The 8,778-nt window shown below is 38.5% G+C and overlaps 1 pseudogene across 1 annotated transcript; it reads right to left on the reverse strand.

The window, feature by feature from the left end:
- Window positions 1-566: 566 nt before the first annotated feature.
- Window positions 567-2,514, reverse strand: LOC308634423 (stAR-related lipid transfer protein 7, mitochondrial-like; annotated as a pseudogene). The gene is made up of 3 exons: window positions 2,394-2,514; window positions 1,223-1,734; window positions 567-993 (listed from the first exon to the last, which is right to left on the reverse strand). The product of its transcript is annotated as an stAR-related lipid transfer protein 7, mitochondrial-like (transcript).
- Between the last annotated feature and the right edge of the window lie 6,264 nt (window positions 2,515-8,778).

The raw sequence follows: 8,778 nt of genomic DNA on the forward strand, positions 1-8,778 counted from the left end.
AAACTTCATGTACCTAAAGGTAAAAGCAAGGTGAAGACAAGGCACTTAACATGGCCAAGTACTGGTCACATCCATTCACACCAAGACCATTACCACGAGTACTCCCAGTGACCCCTCATTGAGAAATAACTGGTCAACCAGTTATTTCTGGCCAACCAGATTGCCTGTAGAACTGAAGGAAATCCAAGGTGCTGCACCCTTAGAGGAATCTGGAATGTCAGCAAGGAACTACTCAGAGGAAGCAAAAGGAAGTCATCCCCTTCTGGCCTGAGGTGAGAGGTTTGTTCCAGATCAGATCATTCCTACTTGGCTATATGGCTCTCAGCAGTCAGTCAAATACAAAGTTTCAAAATGGTTGGCCTGAGACCGTGGCAATGCCTCTTAGGATTCCACCCTCTCTCTCTGATAAAGAGGAGCAAGGGCTCTGACTGAATAAAACCAGACACTAATTCTTGAATTACCTTGCACTGATGGTTATGGCACATGGCTTGTCCCCATTCTGAGGTAGAACGATAAGGGATGGAAACTGGGCTAGAAGTACTTGTCTCTTTTTAGCCCAAAGCCCTTCAGGCATATTCAGTCTGAGTAGGACTACAATGGTCCTTGTTCTTCTGCTCAGATGACTGGGCAGTGGCCTTGGCCTCCCTGCTCATTTTCAGAGGCTTTGCAGAGATGTAGTCCTTCACTTTGATTTGTGTTCTTGACTTTCAGAGTAGCCACACACAGCTTCTCCAGGAAATCTCACATGCTGGAAACCATCCAACTAACCCAGTACCGAGGAAACACAGTCTGGGGATTATCACTGCAGGTCAGCAAGTAGTCAAAGCTATTCTCATCAAGTGACTTGTGGAGATGGATAACCATTTGGAATTCATATGATCTGACCCTGATGAATTTTGGAGCTTCTGGACCACTGGGGTGCTCCATAGCACAAGACTCCAACACTATCACATTTTCCGGATCCACACTGTACCATTGAACATACACATCATACTGAGAGTACATGGATAAAGAAATGGGTTATCGGGCTGGGGATGTGGCTCAAGCAGTAGCGCACTCGCCTGGCATGCTTGCGGCCCGGGTTCAATCCTCAGCACCACATACCAACAAAGATGTTGTGTCCGCCGAGAACTAAAAAATAAAAAAAAATATTAAAAATTCTCTCTCTCTCTCTCTCTCTCTCTCTCTCTCTCTCTCTCTCTCTCTCTCTCTCCTCTATCACTCTCTCTTTAAAAAAAAAAAAAAGAAATGGGTTATCCAGTGAAGAGCTTCAGAACCACTAACCACATCCCTCTTGGTCACCTCCAGCTTGATCACCAGTGTGTGTGTGTGTGTGTGTGTGTGTGTGTGTGTGTGTGTGTATTTCGTGTTTAACTGAACATTAAAGAACTACTGAAGTGTCATATTTTTGTAGGTTCCAAAAACTTGGTACTGGTAAAGGTTGGTGCCTGCAATTGGGTGCTGCCATACCTTAAAGTGTTTTTATTCATCACCATTTCCCATGGATGGTCCTTGTCCTAATTTTCATTCCCTTCTGTTTGGAATTTTGATTGGCAAGGGTGGCACTCTGCTCCAGAGTTCTGAAATATATTTGCTATTTCCTCCATCCATTTCAGCTTATTAATCACTGCAGCTCCTCCTCCTGGATCTTTTCCTCGTCCCACATGAAGATGCCAGCAAGTTCTGCCATCAAGGCAGAGGGGCTGGGGCAGCCACAAGTCTGGCAACAAAGGCCTCCAAGGAGGACATAGCACACGCTCTTCTAGTTCCACAATAGCTTAACTAAGCTTAGCTAAACACTGTAATGTCCTCTCCTGGTAGAAAGCAATCAGCTTCCATCAATCTTCCAATGATTTTGACTCAGGAATATTATTTGATATTATTTAAGGTAATGCCTTGATTTTTTCAGGTTTTGTTAACTATTGTCCCCAGTGCCAAACTGTGGACAAGATTTGTTCCTCACCTGATCTGCTACAGACTGCTAATTATTTCCCAATGCTTTTTCTGCCCTTCTCCATAATAATATAAAATTTGGGGGTACTGGGGATTGAACCCACAGGTGCTTTGCCACCGAGCTACATCCCCAGCCCTTTTAATTTTGAGACAGGATCTCTCTAAACTGCTAAGGCCAGTCTGAGCTTGCAATCCTTCTGCCTCAGCCTCCCATCTCTGGAATTGTAGGTATGTACCACCATGCCAGGCCAAGACAATATAATTTTATCTGGAGGCACATTTCTGTCTAACTAAATACCACATTACCCTTGCAGCTAAGTATGGTGACCATTACTTAAGTTCTGGCCACTGGGATATGAAGGAAATGACAGGCTTCCACTGACAACTTCTGACGCATGTCCTTAAAAGGAAGGGACATGTCTTCCTTTCTGTTTTCCTACTTCCTTCTAGCTGGAGTACAGACATCAGAACAGCAGCTAGAGTATGAGATAGCAGCAGCGTGTTGAAGATGATAAAGCAGTAGGTGGAAGGAGCCTGAGCCCTACAAGTGTGAAGCGCCATATTTGTTCAAGGATTCTTATGCCCAAGACTGTCATGCAAGAGGAAAATAGAGTTCTATATTTTTAAAACATTTTTTGGTCAAACATGGACACAATATCTTTATTTTGTTTATTTATTTTTATGTGGTGCCGAGGATCTAACCCAGTGCCTCACATGTGCAAGGCAAGTGCTCTGCCACTGAGCCACAATCTCAGCCCAACTTTTATCTTTTTAAGCCACTGTTATTTTTGTTCTATTATTATAGCTGGGTCAATATCCCAATTGAATGGGCTGGGATTGTAGCTCAGCGGTAGAGCACTCGCCTAGCACATATGAGGCGCTGTGTTCAATCCTCAGTACCACATAAAAATAAATAAATAAAAATAAAGGTATTGTGTCCATCTACAACTAAAAAAATATCCCAACTGAATATTTCACATGACTGTATCCATGTCAAATGGGTGCTTTGCAAAAGGAGCCTTTCTAAGAAAATAGGAATATGCAGAGAGGGGGATGGGGAGAATGTAGATCTGAAATCAATAAACTGAGAATATGAAATTTCTATCTTTTAGAGTAGTCAAGTCTAATCACAGAATCTTGTGGTTAAAACCATTTACTGGGTATACAGAATCCTGTTCCTTTTCTTAGTAGAAAATCCCCTAGTGAAAAAAGTATTTTGTTGTTACTGTTTATCTTCTCATTCTTCCTGGATAATTTCTTCTTGGTTTCTATCCCATCTACACATTCTGGTTAATGCCATTTGCATCATTCCGAGTTGGGTTTCAGATGCCTCCTGTGGATTTGGATGGACATTAGCAGAGGAATGTTGAACCTGGAGATAAGGAAAGGAATATTTCCTCAAAGTACATGCTAGAGGTTTGTGGAAAACTAGTGCATTTCACAATAGTGTGTCTCATACAGACTACAACTGAGAGAGTGAGGCTACTTGTACCTGTCCTAGCAACAAAGTCTATGAGCATTATCAAGATTTTAAGGCTGAGATTCAGAAGCTTCAAGTTCAAGAGAATGTCTGACCACACATGACTGGTTTCTTCTTAGGAAATCAGAATCAGGGCCAAAAAGAGTTTTCTGAGTTTCTCCTGAGGATAATTCAATCAGGTGATCGTTCTAGAAGATGAAAAATGAATCCAAGAACTGGTTAGTGATCACTCTAATGTTTCTAGTAGCCCTGAGATCCTAGCATAGCAAGGATAGTTCCTATATATACTTATGCATTTGAATCAGTGTAACAGATTAGCTCTAGGAATGGAATACTGAAATCAGATACCCAGGTGATAAGCTAAGGGGACAGAGTACAATGGTTCACTTATGATTAGATGCAGGAACTTAACTTCTAGGCTTTGTTCAATTCTGAATGCAGATCCAAGGGAGACCACAGCAATGAACTCAGCCTTAGCTCCTCCAAATAGGTTTCTCAATTCTCACAGGGTTTCAGAACACTTGAAGAATTTATTAAGACACCAGTCAAACCAGGAGGTAAAATGTCCTAAGGAATATGAATGGTCTTCTTCAGAACTATCCTGGGAAAATACTGATAATGGAGATAGAAACTTTTGACTCAGTAATGGTAGAAAGAAAATCAAGTCAAGTGAGCATGTATAAACAGGGAGGGCTTTAATCGGGGTTTTAGCCAAAGGGGTAATTAGGGCTTCAACTGAAGGGATACTGCACTGACCTAAAATACCAAGTTGCTCCCCAAATGGAGATATTTAAGATTTTATTGATTTGCTGGTATAGGCTAGGGTCTGGTAATTTCTATTGGCCAGGGGGACAATTTCAAAAGATGTTTATTGTTAAGAGATTCAGAACATTGGCCTTCATGGTCAATTTGTGCTATTCTTTCGGGCACCATAGTTTATGGTTTCATCTGAGATTTATGATGGGGTTGAAGGACACTGGATGTCTGGACTGTTAGAGATTCTAAAAAAAGCATTTAGATGGGGTAGAAGAAAACATATGCCAGCTCCAAAGGCAACCAAAACTTCTATTGGCACAGCCAAGTAGAATCTGACCCAAAAGAAGGCAGAAAAGGGGACAGACATAACATGAAGACAGAGATCCCATTCTGGTCACCCATTAACTATCTGCAGGCCCAAGTGAAGAATCAGTGTTTTCAGCAACAGCCCTCTTCAAATCCTAGAAAAAGTAACCTAAGCAACCATTAGCATCATAACCGATCCATCAGAGGTGTTATCTACAGCAAAACTTTTGGGAAATTAATAGTGCATAGCTCACCTGTGTGACCTCCAAAATTAGTGATTTTTGTGTGGATCAAGAACAAGTAAAGCTGGAAGGTTTCTTTAGGGTTTTTCCTGGTAACAATTTCATCTTGTGTGAACATTCTGCCTCCGTGGTTTTTTTCAGGGTCTCATGGTAGGTCTGTTGAACAGAGCACAAGGCTAGAGAGGCAACATGCCATGCTCCAAAAGGTTAACTAACAGTTTATTGCACTCATGGGGTTTATTTTACTATCCCAGACTGACGCACCATGGTGGTCCCTATCTCAATACCGTCCCTCAAATAGAATCATTTCATATTATCCACAAACCCCAAGACATATTGGAGTTCAGTCAATCTCATGAGAGATGTCTAAGATGTGTGTAGCTGTGGTCTCTGGGAAGGAAAATATACTGATTCTAGAGAGCTAAAGACATCGGCTGGAGTGTACCATGAGCGACCTGCCTGAGTGTAGGGATTCCCTGGCTGCTGAGTCAGCTGTGTGGAAAGTTAAGAGGAAGATTTATGCTTGTTCTTACCTTGTTCCTTGAACTATTTTGCCCAGAATTTCCCAGGGACTGACCATCTTGGAAAAACTAAAATCACAGAGAGTCACAAAGAACCAAGAACTGAAGACTTTTTTTTCTGTCTATCTCTAGCTACACCAAAAATGTATTTAGAAACAGAGGAAGCATTAGAAGAGGAATCCTTGACATTAAAAGCAGACAAGACTAGTCCCCAGAAAAGATGGGTAATAAGGCAGGAAAAACTAGTGACGTTTATAGGTATTACCTTATTTGGGTGCCACTATTTATTTATGTAGTACCACCAATTCATGGAAGTACTAATAAATAATAAAGGAGTTAACAGAGTTAGTGATGAATGATTTCACTATATAGAAGCCCTGGACTTTATCTGTACTTTTTAGTCCAAGCTATATGAGTCAATAAAGTTCTGTGACCATTACAGGATAATCAACACCTGACCAACCCATATGTTTACCCAATGCTAAGAACTGATACTTTCTGAAGTTATTGAGTTCATTCATGGTAGCCTCATCATTGATGGGTTCATGAAGTATTGCCAAATAAAGACAGTCCAGGAAAATCCTACAAAGACAGCTTTGGTCACCTCAGAGAAATGTATCACCTCCATTAGTATAGGGCTTGCTCAATCAATGCACACCAGGAGGCTCTTGAACAGATCCACATGAAGGGACGCATATCTCAGTAATTAATGTATTGATAGATTTCAAAATCATTTAGCAGAAATGATATCATTACCATTCTTTTAAAATTTTGTATTGGTGCATTATAATTATACATTATAGTAGGGTTGTTATTACATATTCGAACATTAACTCAATATAACAATATAATGTGGTAACTTTCACTCCCCCGGGCTTTCCTTTTCCTTCCCTTTTCTTCTTCTGGTCTCCTTCCTCTATTCTACTGGTCTCTATTCTATTTTCATGAGATGCCCCTCCACCTTTTTTTTCTGCCTTTTTTCTCTCTAGCCCTATACATATGAGAGAAAACATATGACCTTTGACTTTTTGGTTTTGACTTATTTTGCTTAACATAATGCTCTCAAGTCATCCCATTTTCCTGCAAATGACATAATTTTATTCTCCTTTATGGCTGGATAATACTCCAGTATATACTATATTTTCTTTATCCATATATTGAGAGACACATAGATTAGTTCCAGTTTAACTATTCTGAGTTGTAATTCAATAAACATGGGTATGCATGAATCACTGCAGTATGCTGACCTGAATTCTTTGGGATAAATACTGAGAAGTAGGTTAGCTGAGTAATGTGGTAGTCCCATTCCTGGTCTTTTGAAGGAACTCCATACTGATTTCATAGTGGTTTTACTAATTTCCAACTCCAACAACGTTAAGTGTTGTTTTTTTTCCCTCACATCCTACCCAGAATTTATTATTGTTTGTATTCTTGATGGTTGCCATTCAATTGGAGTGAGATCAAATTTCAGTGTAGTTTTGATTTGTGGGTTTTTTTCACCCATTTGTTGGCCATTTGTATCTCTTGAGAAATATCTATTCATTTGCCCACTCATTGGTTGGGTTATTTCTTCACTTTGGTGGGGTTTTTTTTCAGTTTTTTATATATTCTGGATATTAATCCTCTGTTGAAAGAATGACTAGCAAAGATTTTTTTTCCCCATTCTGTGGGTTCTCTCTTCATGTGCTTGTTTCCTTTATTGTGCAGAAGCTTTTTAATTTGATTCCATTTCATTTATTAGTTCTTGGTATTATTTCATAAGCTTTAGGAGTCCTATTGAGGAAGTATTTGCACCTAAATGATGCTGTGTTGACCCTACATTTTCTCCTAGCAGTTGCAAATTTTCCAGTATGATTTCCAGATCTTTGATATACTTTGAATTGATTTTGTGCATGGTGAGAGATAGGGATATAGTCTCATTCTTCTATATATAGATAGCCAGTTTTCTCAGTATCGCTTGTTTAAAAGGTTCTTCTCCACTGTATGTTTTTGGCACCTTTGTTAAAAATCAGACTGCAATCTGTGGGTTTACCTCTGTGTTTTCTACTCTGTCCCATTAGTTTATGGGTCCATTTTTATCCCAGTACCATGAAGTCTTTGTTACTAAGCTCTGTAGTATATAATTCGAAGTTGAGTATTATGTTGCATCTAGTTTTTTTTCAAAGAATTTTTTTGCCTATTCTTCCAGATATATTTTGGGATTGTTTTTTCTAGTTTTGTGAGGAATGTCATTAGTATTTTGGTGGGGATTGCATTGAATCTGTAGGTTGATTTTGCTGATATGGCTATTTTAACTATTAAATCTGCATATCTGTAACCATGGGAGGTCTTTCCATATTTTAGTGTCTTCAGTTTCTTTCTTCAGTGCTGAATAATTTTCATTGTAGAGGTGTTTTGCCTCCTTGATTAGTTTTATTCTTAGGGCTTTTGTGGTGTTGTTATTGTTTGTTTTTGAGACTTCTGTGAATAGAATTGTTTTCCTGATTTTATTTTCAGAAACTTCATTATTAGTATATAGGAAAACCACTGAATTTTCTATATTGATTTTGCAGCCTACTACTTTTCTGAATTTATTTATTAGCAGTCTTTGGGTTTTTTTTTAATCTTCTAAGTACAGAATCATATTATCTGCCAGCAGTGATAATTTGACTTGTTTCTTTCTTATTCATATTCTTTTATTTCCTTCTTTTACCTAATTGCTCTGACTAAAATGTCAAGGACTATAAAGAATGGTGAGAGCGGACACTCTGCCTTGTTCCTGATTTTAGAGAAAATGTTTTCAGTTTCTCCACATTTACTATGATATTGGCTTTATGTTTAATGTATATAGCCTTTATGATGTTGAGGTAATTTCCTTCTCTCCCTAGTTTCTTCAGTGTTTTTATAATGAATGGGTCCTGAATTTTGTCAAAGGTCATCTCTGCAGCTATTGAGATAACTATGTGACTTTGTCTTAATTCTATTTATGTGGTAAATTACATTTATTGATTTATATATATTGAATCATCCTTGCATCCCTGGAATGAAATTAATTTGAACATGATGTACAATCTTCATAATGTGTTGTTGAATATGATGCACTAATATTTTATTAAGGATTTTTGCATCTAGATTCATCGGGGATATTGATCTGTGGTTTCCTTCTTTGATGTGTCCTTATGTGGTTTTGGTATGAATGTGATACTGACTTCATAGAATGAATTTGGAGGTGTTCCACCCCTTTCTATTTCATGGAATAATTTGAGGAACATTTACATTAGTTCTTCTTTAAAAGTCTGATAGAATTCAGCCAAGAATCTCTCTGGTCTTGGGATTTTCTTTATTGGAAGTCTTTTTATTACTGTTTCAATCTTATTGCTTGATTTGTTTTGATTTTCTATATCCTTTTTGTTCAATTTTGGTTGATCATACATATCTAGAAATGTATCCATTTCTTCTAAGTTTTAATTTATTGGATTATAAAGTTTCAAAAAGTCCCTGATGATTCTCTGGATTTCTGTGATGTCTGTGGTGATATCTA

Source organism: Spermophilus citellus (genome assembly GCF_964194105.1).
Source record: "Spermophilus citellus genome assembly, chromosome: 15".
Lineage (NCBI taxonomy): Eukaryota > Metazoa > Chordata > Mammalia > Rodentia > Sciuridae > Spermophilus > Spermophilus citellus.